Raw genomic sequence first — 15000 nt, 5'->3', positions numbered from 1 at the left:
TGAACAGGCTCAGCAGACAAATGGTAAGAAAGATCAGCCTATCATTGATGAACCAGGAAGCGAACTTCCAACAGTTTCAAACCATGAGAGCGAGCAACAGAAGAACCTGCTAACTTCTGTCAAAGGAAACCATCACAGGGATCTTAAGGTTCCCGTTTCAGTGGGGTCCAGCCCCGAAGGTGAAAAGCCACCTCATATGGATGGATCACCTGCTGAGGACGTCCAGAGCTTTGTGCAGGAGACCCATGAGAAGTTTTCCCAGAGTCAAGCACCACAGCCACCCGGTGGAAACAGAAAAGATTCAAAATCAGAGCAGTTTGATGAAAGCGTAGAAGCAGAGATTACATATGAGATGTCTGAAAAACCAAAAGAACATGCTCAGCAGGCAGATGGCGAGAAGGTTCAAGTTTCTAGTGATGAAGCAGAAGGAGGCCCTCAAATAGTTGTAAGCTATGAATGCGGAGACCAAGAGGACCAGCTGTCTGTGGAGTTAGAAAATCCCAAGGACCCCAATGGTCCTAGTCTTCTGGAGACTTGTTTAGAGGATGCACACTCGATACCTGTTCTTGAAGATGAAGAACCACCTACTGAAATCAGCCATAGCTTTGTGAAGGACATACTGGACGCACATGAAGAGTCAAAACACACAACCCAGCAACCAAACAACCAAAACTATAAATCAGAGCAACTTGTTGAAGGTTTGGAGGCCAAGGTAGAAGATGAGATGTCTGAGGAAGATGAGCAAGCTCATCCAGCTGATGGAGAGGACCATCAGATTCTTTGGGATGAGACCAAAAGAGAACCTACAAGTGTGAGTCATGTGAAAGAGGAGCGGGATAATGAGCGACATCCGATGGAGGTAGTTTCTCCTCAACCACTAGGTCCTGATTTACTTGAAACAAGACTCTGGGATATAGAACTGCTGCAGATTGATCTTCATGTTCTTGAGGATGTGGAACCAACTGCTCAGAACATCTGGAGCTGTGTGCTGGACCGTTCGGAGGCCCAGGAGGAATTTTTCCATAGCCAAACATTGCAATCCGATGAGATCCAGGAAAACAGTATTGGGGAAAACATATGTGCAGAACAAGATGGTCGGACTCAGCTTGTGGACGGAGAGGATGATCAGGTTCCTGGTGATGATGCAGGAAGATCTACAACCTTTGTATGCTACAACAGTGTGGCACAGGAGGAACAGTCTGATTTGCTCTGGGTAGTGTCGCAAAGTCCTTGTCCACCGAAGACTGGGCAGCAGGATGCGGAGCTGCCGCAGATGAATAATGTTCCTGGTCTTCAGGATGTTGAAGTATTTGCTGGAAACATCCATACCTTGGTGCAGGATACTCTGGAGCAGCATGAGGAGTTCCTTAAAGATCAAGCAACACAGCAGACCCAAGAAAACCAGATGAATGACCAAGAGTCCAAGTCACAGCCTAACAAAGAGTTGAAGGCCACAATGGAAGAGAAGATGTCTGAAGGAGAGGATGACCACACTCAGCAGTTGGATGGAGAGCAGAATGGGGTTGTTCAAGATACATCAGGGAGAGAACTTCCTTCTGTGAAGGTAAATTATTCTGACAAATCACATGGCTTCAGTCCAATGGAGACTCGGCTACAGGATGCAGAACAGGCCCACATGGATGATCTACCTGATCTTCAGGATGCTGAGAACATCCATGGGTTTGTACAGGGCACATTGGAGAGCCTTCAAAGTCAAACCCAGCCATCCAATGAAAAACTGGAAGAACAGTCCAAATCAGAGCAGCTTGACACAATATTGGACATCAAGATCCAAGATAAGATTTCTGAAGATATTGAACAGGCTCGGCAGCTGGATGATGAAGAGCATCACTTTCTCGGCAATCAAAGCAGAGAACCCAACATTGTGCATCTTTCAAATGAGCAGCCTGCCTCTGACAATGTCCATGTTCCTGAAAAGGCACATGATCCAGGTCTACTGGAGATTGAACTGCAGGATGCAGACCCACCTGATGAGAACATCCATAGCTTTGTCCAGAACACACTGGAGAGCCTCCAGAGTCAAACACAGTCATCCGATGAAAAACTGAAAGAAGACTCCATATCAGAGCAGCTTGACAAAGTCTTGGATGTCCAGATCCAAGGTAAGATCTTTGAGGAAGACCAAGAACAGGCTCAGCTGGTTCTTGGAGAGGATCGGCTTCTTTGCAATAAAGTTGAAAGAGAATTTCCAACAAATGACCAGCTTATTTTTGAAAAGGTAGATGCTCTAGAGGAACCACAGAGTCCTGGTCCACCAGAGTCTAGACTGCAGTATGCAGAACTGCTTTACATGGATGATCTGCCTGATCTTCAGGATGTTGAAGTATTTGCTGGAAACATCCAAACCTTGGTGCAGAGTCCCTGTCCACCAGAGTCTAGACTGCAGTATGCAAAACTGCTTTACATGGATGATCTGCCTGATCTTCAGGATGTTGAAGTATTTGCTGGAAACATTCAGACCTTGGTGCAGGACACATTGGAGCAACATGAGGAGTTCCTTAAGGATCAAGCAACACAGCAGACCCAAGAAAACCAGATGAATGACCAAGAGTCCAAGTCACAGCTTAACAAAGAGTTGAAGGCCACAATGGAAGAGAAGATGTCTGAAGGAGAGGATGACCACACTCAGCAGTTGGATGGAGAGCAGAATGGGGTTGTTCGAGATACATCAGAGAGAGAACTTCCTTCTGTGGAGGTAAATTATTCTGACAAACCACATGGCTTCAGTCCAATGGAGACTCAGCTACAGGATGCAGCACAGGCACACATGAAGGATCTACCTGATCTTCAGGATGCTGAGAACATCCATGGGTTTGTACAGGGCACATTGGAGAGCCTTCAAAGTCAAACCCAGCCATCCAATGAAAAACTGGAAGAAAAGTCCAAATCAGAGCAGCTTGACACAATATTGGACGTCGAGATCCAAGATAAGATTTCTGAAGATATTGAACAGGCTTGGCAGCTGGATGATGAAGAGCATCACTTTCTCTGCAATCAAAGCAGAGAACCCAACATTGTGCATCTTTCAAATGAGCAGCCTGCCTCTGACAATGTCCATGTTCCTGAAAAGGCACATGGTCCAGGTCTACTGGAGACTGAACTGCAGGATGCAGACCCACCTGATGAGAACATCCATAGCTTTGTCCAGGACACACTGGAGAGCCTCCAGAGTCAAACACAGTCATCCGATGAAAAACTGGAAGAAGACTCCAAATCAGAGCAGCTTGACAAAGTCTTGGACGTCCCGATCCGAGGTAAAATCTTTGAGGAAGACCAAGAACAGGCTCAGCGGGTTCTTGGAGAGGAGGATCGGCTTCTTAGCAATGAAGTTGAAAGAGAATTTTCAACAAATGATCACCAGCTTCTTTTTGAGAAGGTAGATGCTCCAGAAGAACCACAGAGTCCTGGTCCACCAGAGTATAGACTGCAGTATGCAGAACTGCTTTACATGGATGATCTGCCTGATCTTCAGGATGTTGACTCTCCAAATGAAACATTCTATCCGCAGATTTTTCAAGCAAAGATAAAAGTCCTGTCAGGCGATGGATCAGCCATCTTCTCATCAAGTCCAGAAAATAAGTCCTTGTTCTTAACAAGTTCTGGCTTTGAGTCCAGTCAACCTTCTCACGACTCATCGCTGATCTATCCAGAAGATCTGCAGCATCGCCTGGAGCCCCCGACTTTGGAGCTCCAAGAAACGTGTGGGACAATCCAAAAGTCTTCTGCACCACGCTGCCTGATCGTGGAGCTCGAATGATCAGCGAGCTTCGTCCTCATTGGACGAGAAGGACAAGGCTGGAATGATGTCATCAGCGTGCTTGGTCCTCATTGAATGAGAAGGACTAGGCTGGAATGATGTCATCAGCGTGCTTGGTCCTCATTGAACGAGAAGGACTAGGCTGGAATGATGTCATCAGCGTGCTTGGTCCTCATTGGCCGAGGAAGGAAATAAGTCATCAGCATGCTTGGTCCTCATTGGCCGAGGAAGGAAATAAGTCATCAGCGTGCTTGGTCCTCATTGGCCGAGAAAGGAATAATGTCATCAGCAGGCCTGGTCCTCATTGGCCGAGAAGGACGAGGCTGGAATGATGTCATCAGCATGCTTCGTCCTCATTGGCTGAGAAGGACAGTAATGATGTCATCAGCATGCTTCATCCTTATTGGACGAGGCTGGAATGATATCAGCATGCTTGGTCCTCATTGAATGAGAAGGACTAGGCTGGAATGATGTCATCAGCGTGCTTGGTCCTCATTGAACGAGAAGGACTAGGCTGGAATGATGTCATCAGCGTGCTTGGTCCTCATTGGCCGAGGAAGGAAATAAGTCATCAGCGTGCTTGGTCCTCATTGGCCGAGAAAGGAATAATGTCATCAGCAGGCCTGGTCCTCATTGGCCGAGAAGGACGAGGCTGGAATGATGTCATCAGCATGCTTCGTCCTCATTGGCCGAGAAGGACAGTAATGATGTCATCAGCATGCTTCATCCTTATTGGACGAGGCTGGAATGATATCAGCATGCTTGGTCCTCATTGGACTAGAAGGACGAAGCAGGAAGGATGTCATCAGCGTGCTTCATCCTTATTGGACGAGAAGGACGAGGCAGGAATGATGTCATCAGCGTGTTTCATCCTCATTGGACGAGAAGGACGAGGCAGGAAGGATGTCAATACCATGCTCTGTCCTCATTGGATGAGAAGGATGAAGCAGGAATGATGTCATCAGCATGCTTCATCCTCATTGGATGAGAAGGACGAGGCAGGAATGATGTCATCAGCATACTTCATCCTCATTGGATGAGAAGGACGAGGCAGGAATGATGTCATCAGCATGCTTCATCCTCATTGGATGAGAAGGACGAGGCAGGAATGATGTCATCAGCGTGCTTCATCCCCATTGGATGAGAAGGACGAGGCTGGAATGATGTCAGCGTGCTACATCCTCATTGGACGATGCTGGAATGCTTCCATCAGCATGCTTGGTCCTCATTGGACCAGAAGGAGATGCATTCACTCGCTAATAAAGATGTTTGAATAAAATGTATCTTCAAATTGCTTCGACTGCAGTTAATGTTATTCTTGTTAGAAAATAATGCAAATAACTGAAACGAGCAAATATAAATATATTGTAGTATTTCTTTGTGTATTGATATTGGTTTTGAAGACAGGATTCACATTGGAAAGAAACCAATGAGCAGCTCACTGGGTTTCCTTTGAAAGAACACAACACGAGTCATAGATGAATTATGTCGTTGATTCAACACAACAAAGTTTTAAGTTAAAATAGTTTTCCCTTTTGACCATCATGGTAACACTTTCATGTCTTTTCCTCAACCCAAAATACTATAAGACCACAAAATATTACATGGTGTAAGAATGATCAATTACTAACATGAATTGATCCTGACCTCAAGGTAAACTACCGACCCCCTTCCCTTTATTTTGAAAATCCTGGAAAAAGTAGTTGCACAGCAGCTAAATGAACACTTAGCGTCTAACAATCTCTGTGAACCCTTTCAATCCAGTTTGAGGGCAAATTACTACGGAGACAAAAATGACTAATCTATTGCTAACGATGAATGTTGATGCGTCATCTATGTTGCTGCTTCTTGATCTTAGCGCTGCTTTCCATACCATCCATCAGATTTTATTAGAGCGTATCAAAACACGTATTGGTATGTCAGACTTAGCCTTGTCTTGGTTTAACTCTTATCTTACTGACAGGATGCAGTGTGTCTCCCATAACAATGTGACCTCGGACTATGTCAAGGTAACGTGTGGAGTTCCCCAGGGTTCGGTTCTTGGCCCTGCACTCTTTAGTATTTACATGCTGCCGCTAGGTGACATCATACGTGTTAGCTTTCACTGTCAGCTGGAGGCGTGTCTTGTCAGCTGGAGGCGTGTCTTAATGAAATTAAACAATGGATGTCCGCTAACTTTTTGCAACTCAACGCCAAGAAAACGGAAATTCTGATTATCGGTCCTGCTAGACACAGACATCTATTTAATAATACCACCTTAACATGTGACAACCAAACAATTACACACCTATTTAATAATACCACCTTAACATTTGACAACAACACAATCATACACTTATTTAATAATACCACCTTAACATTTGACAACCAAACAATTATACACCTATTTAATAATACCACCTTAACATTTGACAACCAAACAATTACACACCTATTTAATAATACCACCTTAACATGTGACAACCAAACAATTATACACCTATTTAATAATACTACCTTAACATGTGACAACCAAACAATTACACACCTATTTAATAACACCGCCTTAACATGTGACAACCAAACAATTATACACCTATTTAATAACACCACCTTAACATTTGACAACCAAACAATTATACACCTATTTAATAATACCACCTTAACATTTGACAACCAATTATACACCTATTTAATAATACCACTTTAACATTTGACAACCAAACAATTACACACCTATTTAATAATACCAAACAATTATACACCTATTTAATAATACTACCTTAACATGTGACAACCAAACAATTACACACCTATTTAATAACACCGCCTTAACATGTGACAACCAAACAATTATACACCCATTTAATAATACCACCTTAACATGTGACAACCAAACAATTACACACCTATTTAATAATACCACCTTAACATTTGACAACCAAACAATTATACATCTATTTAATAACACCACCTTAACATTTGACAACCAAACAATTACACACCTATTTAATAATACCACCTTAACATGTGACAACCAAACAATTATACACTTATTTAATAATACCACCTTAACATTTGACAACCAAACAATTACACACCTATTTAATAACACCACCTTAACATTTGACAACCAAACAATTATACACCTATTTATTAATACCACCTTAACATGTGACAACCAAACAATTATACACCTATTTAATAACACCTGACCTTAATGTTTGACAACCAAACTATTACACAAAGCGACTCGGTAAAGAATCTGGGTATTATCTTCCACCCAACTCTCTGGTTTGAGTCACACATTAAGAGTGTTACTAAAACAACTCTCTCGTTTGAGTCACACATTAAGAGTGTTACTAAAACAACTCTCTCGTTTGAGTCACACATTAAGAGTGTTACTAAAACAACTCTCTCGTTTGAGTCACACATTAAGAGTGTTACTAAAACAACTCTCTCGTTTGAGTCACACATTAAGAGTGTTACTAAAACAACTCTCTGGTTTGAGTCACACATTAAGAGTGTTACTAAAACAACTCTCTCGTTTGAGTCACACATTAAGAGTATTACTAAAACAACTCTCTGGTTTGAGTCACACATTAAGAGTGTTACTAAAACAACTCTCTGGTTTGAGTCACACATTAAGAGTATTACTAAAACAACTCTCTGGTTTGAGTCACACATTAAGAGTGTTACTAAAACAACTCTCTGGTTTGAGTCACACATTAAGAGTGTTACTAAAACAACTCTCTCGTTTGAGTCACACATTAAGAGTGTTACTAAAACAACTCTCTCGTTTGAGTCACACATTAAGAGTGTTACTAAAACAACTCTCTCGTTTGAGTCACACATTAAGAGTGTTACTAAAACAACTCTCTGGTTTGAGTCACACATTAAGAGTGTTACTAAAACAACTCTCTCGTTTGAGTCACACATTAAGAGTATTACTAAAACAACTCTCTGGTTTGAGTCACACATTAAGAGTGTTACTAAAACAACTCTCTGGTTTGAGTCACACATTAAGAGTATTACTAAAACAACTCTCTGGTTTGAGTCACACATTAAGAGTGTTACTAAAACGGCCTTCTTTCATCTCCGTAATATCGCTGATATTCGTTCCATTTTGTCCACTAGCGACAGCGAGATTATTCATGCATTCATTACGTCTCGTCTCCATTACTGTAACCTATTCTTTTCCTGTCTCCTTATGTCTAGCATTAAAATATTACACTTGCTACAAAATGCGGCTGCTAGACTTTTGACAAGGAAGTTTGATCATATTACACCTATACTGTATATACCTTTATATATATATACACATATACGTATATATATATACTTACAGTGTCTTTGTTGTTGCGGTGCAAGAATGATAAATTAGTAACATGAATGAATCAATAACATTGTGTCAGAGTTGTGTAGTGTTGTTGCGGTGCATGGTGTAAGAATGATAACATGAATGAATGAACATTGTGTGACGGGACAGCGGGAGAAGAAGACTGCAGGAGGCGATGATGTCGTTAGCTGTCAGCGTGTTTATTGACAGCTCAGTATGTGAGTGCAGTGTGTGATTAGCTTAAAGAGATGTAGTGCGACTATGTGTAAGTATTATCTGAGCGTGGTCACCAGAGGGTGTTGAGTGTGCGTGTTGAGATGGAGGCAGAAGACCACAAGGGGAAAAGCAGGCTCAGACGTCACGGGGCAGGAGCGAGGTCTTAGTCCAGGAAGGCAAGAGGGAATCCAAAGGGAGTCCAGGTAGACGAGACACGCAACTCGAGGACGAGGAAGCTGCAGGACGACACAACACGAGAGACAGTGAACACGATGGGAAGGGAACACAGGGAGAGAGAAGGCTGGAGACGTGTTGGCTTACTGTACTGGTAGGAGAAGCTACGTTCTGGCACCGGATCTCAAGACGCGCTGGCTTATGAAGGCGGGTCGCTCATCACGGGCAGGTGTGTTGATTGCAGATCTCTTGCGGAGGCACGCCCGCAGCGGAGAGGGAACGCCCGTTGGTGTGGCCCGCTCAACAGCGTGCACAGCAGGAGGAGTGTGACCCATAACATTGTGTAAGGGTTGTGTTTTCATATACAAAATACATACATATATACACACACGTCAACCCTGTAAAACAAAACCATATACAAAATACACAACCCTGTAAAAAAAATAAAACAACATACAATACACACACAAGTTAACCCAGTAAAAAAACATATACAAAATACACACACACATACGTCAACCCTGTAAAAAACCATATACAAAATACACATACGCCAACCCTGTTAGAAACCATATACAAAATACACACGTCAACCCTGTTAAAAAAAAACATGCAAAATACACATATACACATCAACCCTGTAAAAAACCATATACAAAATACACACGTCAACCCTGTTAAAAACCATATACAATACACACATGTCAACCCTGTTTAAAAAAAAAACATACAAAATACACACATATACACGTTACCCTGTAAAAAAACATACAATACACACACGTCAACCCTGTTAAAAAAAAAAACATACAAAATACACATATATACACGTCAACCCTGTTAAAAACCATACACAAAATACACACGCCAACATATATACAAGTCAACCCTGTAAAAAAAACAAAAAAACATACAAAACACACATACACGTCAACCCTGTAAAAAAAACTATACAACACACACGTCAACCCTGTTAAAAAAACATACAAAATACACACAACCCTGTAAAAAAAACATATACAATACACACACGTCAACCCTGTAAAAAAAACATTCAAAATACACATATACACGTCAATCCTGTTAAAAAAAAAAACATATACAAAACACACATACACGTCAACCCTGTAAAAAACCATATACAAAATACACACGTCAACCCTGTTAAAAAAAACATACAGTATATACACGTCAACCCTGTTAAACAAAACATACAATACACATATACACGTCAACCCTGTTAAAAAAACATACAAAATACACATACAGTATATACACGTCAACACTGTTAAAAAAACATACAAAATACACATACAGTATATACACGTCAATCCTGTTAAAAAAAACATACAAAATACACACAGTATATACACGTCAATCCTGTTTAAAAAAACATACAAAATACACATACAGTATATACACGTCAACCCTGCTAAAAAAAACATACAATACACATCAACCCTGTTAAAAAACCATATACAAAATACACATATATACAAGTCAACCCTGTTAAAAAAAACATACAAAATACACACAGTATATACACATCAATCCTGTTAAACAAAACATACAATACACATCAACCCTGTTAAAAAAAACCATACAAAATACACATATATACAAGTCAACCCTGTTAAAAAAAACAACATACAAAATACACACATATATACACGTCAACCCTGTAAAAAAAACAAAACATACAAAATACACACATATATACACGTCAACCCTGTAAAAAAAAACATACAAAATACACATATATACACGTCAACCCTGTAAAAAAAAAAAAAACATACAAAATACACATACGTCAACCCTGAAAAACACATATACAAAATACACGTCAACCCTGTAAAAACCATATACAAAATACCCACTGTGGAAGACTCTTGCTTCCAGGTGGGTTGGCAGGACCATCCAAGGAAGACATTGTTGTGACATCTTTATTATTTCAATAAAGTCTTTACGTGCTTTTCAGCAGCTGCCTTTTCCTCGCGTGAGCACACGAATGGTTTTCCTCCCGTCCTCAGTCTGCTTTTCAGCAGCCCGTCGCCGTCGTTCGCGGGTTCGTCTCCTTCTCTTCCGTTCTCGCTCCGCATCAGCCTCTCGTTGTGTCCGCTTCCTTTCTCCGTCTCTCGTTGCATGCGCCTCAGCTTCTCCACCGTCGCTGTTCCTTTAACTGCTGCGAGGGGATTAGCTGATTGTGACCAGGTGCCGATCCGCGCGCCTGGTCGCGTTCGCCGCGTCGCTCTCGGCGCGGCCCATCTCGCTGCTCACTCGACGTCCCCGCCTCCTGGCCGCCATCTTGGAGCGGGCTTCGACGCAGCACGCATCGCTGTTGGTCCTCAAAATACACATACACGTCAACCCTGTAAAAAAAATTTTAAAAAAAATACACAACCCTGTAAAACAAAACCATACAAAATACACACGTCAACCCTGTAAAACAAAACCATATACAAAATACACACATATATACACAACCCTGTAAAACAAAACCATATACAAAATACACACGTCAACCCTGTAAAACAAAACCATACAAAATACACATATATACACATCAACCCTGTAAAACAAAACCATATACAAAATACACACATATATACACATCAACCCTGTAAAACAAAACCATACAAAATACACACGTCAACCCTGTAAAACATAACCATATACAAAATACACATATATACACACGTCAACCCTGTAAAACAAAACCATATACAAAATACACACGTCAACCCTGTAAAACAAAACCATATACAATATACACACATATATACACGTCAACCCTGTAAAACAAAACCATACAAAATACACACATATATACACATCAACCCTGTAAAACAAAACCATACAAAATACACACGTCAACCCTGTAAAACAAAACCATACAAAATACACATATATACACACACGTCAACCCTGTAAAACAAAACCATACAAAATACACACATATATACACGTCAACCCTGTAAAACAAAACCATACAAAATACACACATATATACACAACCCTGTAAAACAGAAACCATACAAAATACACACGTCAACCCTGTAAAACAAAACCATATACAAAATACACATGTCAACCCTGTACAAAAACCATACAGTACATGTATACACGTCAACCCTGTAAAAAAAACAAAAAACATATACAATATACATATAAACTTCAACCCTGTAAAAAAAAAATACACATATATACACGTCAACCCTGTTAAAAAAAATAAAAAAAAAATACATATATACACGTCAACCCTGTACATGACCATAAACAAAATACATACGTATATCATACTTGCCAACCCTCCCGTTTTTAGCGGGAGAATCCCGATATTCAGCGCCTCTCCCGACAACCTCCCGGCAGAGATTTTCTCCCGACAACCTCCCGGCAGAGATTTTCTCCCGACAAACTCCCGGTATTCAGCCGGAGCTGGAGGCCACGCCCCCTCCAGCTCAATGCGGACCTTGGCGGACATGGCGACGCCGTCGACGAGCAAGATGAAGAAATACGCTTGCAAGTTCCAAAACGAATGGAAACAAGCATTTCAGTTCATCCAGGACAGTTGGAAGGGGAAGGTGTATGTTGCCTGTACATTTTGTAAAACAGACTTCTCCCTTGAACACGGTGGCCGAAATTATATACTCATCATGAACGGAGAAGTTAAACAGGGACAATGCTGCCATCTAGTGGATAGCCACCAGAACACAGAAATTCAAGTATTTATTATGTAATATATATATATATATATATATATATATATATATATATATATATATATATATATATATATATATATATATATATATATATATATATATATATATATATATATATAAAATCCTCGAGTTGGTGAATTCTAGCTGTAAATAACCACGCCCCCAACGACACACCCGACCAAGCCCCCCCCCCACCCCCCGATATTGGAGGTCTCAAGGTTGGCAAGTATGACGTATATACATGTCAACCCTGTACATGACCATAAACAAAATACATACCAACCCTGTACATGACCATAAACAAAATACATACCAACCCTGTACATGACCATAAACAAAATACATACATGTCAACCCTGTACATCAGTGGTCCCCAACCTTTTTGTAAATACGGACCAGTCAACGCTTGAAAATTTGTCCCGCGGATATAGATATATAATGTAGGAACCACAAATATTAATAAGAAACAACCCTTTTGTGCGAATGAGTGTAAATGGGGGAGGGAGGTTTTTTGGGTTGGTGTACTAATTGTAAGTGTATCTTGTTTTTTTATGTAGATTTAATAAAAATAAAAGAAAAATAAATATATATACATATTTTTATTTAAAAAAAAATTTTTTTTTTAAATTTTTTTATTTCTTGTGCGGCCCGGTACCGGCACAAACAAACTTACATTGGCCTCACAGACCCCAAACAAACAAAGGCCTACCAGTCGGCCACAACAAACTAACAACGGCCTACCAGTCGGCCACAACAAACTAACAACGGCCTACCAGTCGGCCACAACAAACTAACAAAGGCCCAACAGTCGGCCACAACAAACAAACAAAGGCCTACCAGTCGGCCACAACAAACAAACAAAGGCCCAACAGTCGGCCATAACAAACAAAAAGGCCCAACAGTCGGCCACAACAAACAAAAAGGCCCACCAGTCGGCCACAACAAACAAAAAGGCCCACCAGTCGGCCACAACAAACAAAAAGGCCCACCAGTCGGCCACAACAAACAAACAAAGGCCTAACAGTCGGCCACAACAAACAAACAAAGGCCCACCAGTCGGCCACAACAAACAAAAAGGCCTAACAGTCGGCCACAACAAACTAACAAAGGCCCACCAGTCGGCCACAACAAACTAACAAAGGCCCACCAGTCGGCCACAACAAACAAAAAGGCCTAACAGTCGGCCACAACAAACAAAAAGGCCTAACAGTCGGCCACAACAAACAAAAAGGCCTAACAGTCGGCCACAACAAACAAAAAGGCCTAACAGTCGGCCACAACAAACAAAAAGGCCCAACAGTCGGCCACAACAAACAAAAAGGCCCACCAGTCGGCCACAACAAACAAAAAGGCCCACCAGTCGGCCACAACAAACAAAAAGGCCCACCAGTCGGCCACAACAAACAAAAAGGCCCACCAGTCGGCCACAACAAACAAACAAAGGCCCAACAGTCGGCCACAACAAACAAAAAGGCCCAACAGTCGGCCACAACAAACAAAAAGGCCCAACAGTCGGCCACAACAAACAAAAAGGCCCAACAGTCGGCCACAACAAACAAAAAGGCCCACCAGTCGGCCACAACAAACAAAAAGGCCCACCAGTCGGCCACAACAAACAAACAAAGGCCTAACAGTCGGCCACAACAAACAAACAAAGGCCCACCAGTCGGCCACAACAAACAAAAAGGCCTAACAGTCGGCCACAACAAACTAACAAAGGCCCACCAGTCGGCCACAACAAACAAAAAGGCCTAACAGTCGGCCACAACAAACAAAAAGGCCTAACAGTCGGCCACAACAAACAAAGGCCTAACAGTCGGCCACAACAAACAAAGGCCTAACAGTCGGCCACAACAAACAAAAAGGCCTAACAGTCGGCCACAACAAACAAAAAGGCCTAACAGTCGGCCACAACAAACAAAAAGGCCTAACAGTCGGCCACAACAAACAAAGGCCTAACAGTCGGCCACAACAAACAAAAAGGCCTAACAGTCGGCCACAACAAACAAAAAGGCCTAACAGTCGGCCACAACAAACTAACAAAGGCCCACCAGTCGGCCACAACAAACAAACAAAGGCCCAACAGTCGGCCACAACAAACAAACTGACAACCATAGTTGGTCCTAATCAGTGAGGGCAGGTGTGTTCACCTGCATCAAACACTCACACCCACCTTGACTCTCTTAGCAGCAGTTGAGAGCCATTGTGAGTGACAGCTTGTCACCTTTGTGTGTCACTGACTAAAAGTGTGTTGTTGCTTCATGTTGTGTTATCAAACACTCACACCCACCTTGACTCTCTTAGCAGCAGTTGAGAGCCATTGTGAGTGACAGCTTGTCATCTTTGTGTGTCACTGACTAAAAGTGTGTTGTTGCTTCATGTTGTGTTGCTAACACATGTGCATGTGTAGTGCAGGTGAAAGTGTCACAGCAACACAATCACCATAGAAAGCAGCAGAGCACATTATGGAAAACATCAACACAATCACCATAGAAAGCAGCAGAGCACATTATGGAAAACATCAACACAAGCAAGTGGAAAAGCCCAAAATATTACTCACTGTGAACAAAACCCGTCCGATCCACATCCGTCCAAAAAGAAAAATGATGAAGCGCTGACGGAGGCACTCAGGTGGAGTTAAATAGAACTAATTGAACGAGGAGCAGGTGTGCTGACGGGACAGGGCGCAGAGAGTAAAGGTGGCGTAAAAGACAGCGCGCAAACAGGAAACAGTGACAAAACAAAAGCACCTGGGCAGGAAGTGATTTCAAACACAGGAAAAGCAAACATAA

General features: G+C 41.8%; 1 long non-coding RNA gene across 1 annotated transcript; it reads right to left on the bottom strand.

Moving 5' to 3' along the window:
- Positions 1–8314: 8314 nt before the first annotated feature.
- LOC133644853 (uncharacterized) lies at positions 8315–14856 on the bottom strand. Its single transcript, XR_009824846.1, has 3 exons — positions 14769–14856; positions 8634–10855; positions 8315–8548 (listed from the first exon to the last, which is right to left on the bottom strand). It is a non-coding gene; the product is annotated as an uncharacterized LOC133644853 (long non-coding RNA).
- Between the last annotated feature and the right edge of the window lie 144 nt (positions 14857–15000).

This window comes from Entelurus aequoreus, linkage group LG28, assembly GCF_033978785.1.
Source record: "Entelurus aequoreus isolate RoL-2023_Sb linkage group LG28, RoL_Eaeq_v1.1, whole genome shotgun sequence".
NCBI classification, from domain to species: Eukaryota; Metazoa; Chordata; class Actinopteri; order Syngnathiformes; family Syngnathidae; genus Entelurus; species Entelurus aequoreus.
Note: the sequence above shows the minus strand (reverse complement) of the source record. Positions and strands in the feature narration are given on the sequence as shown.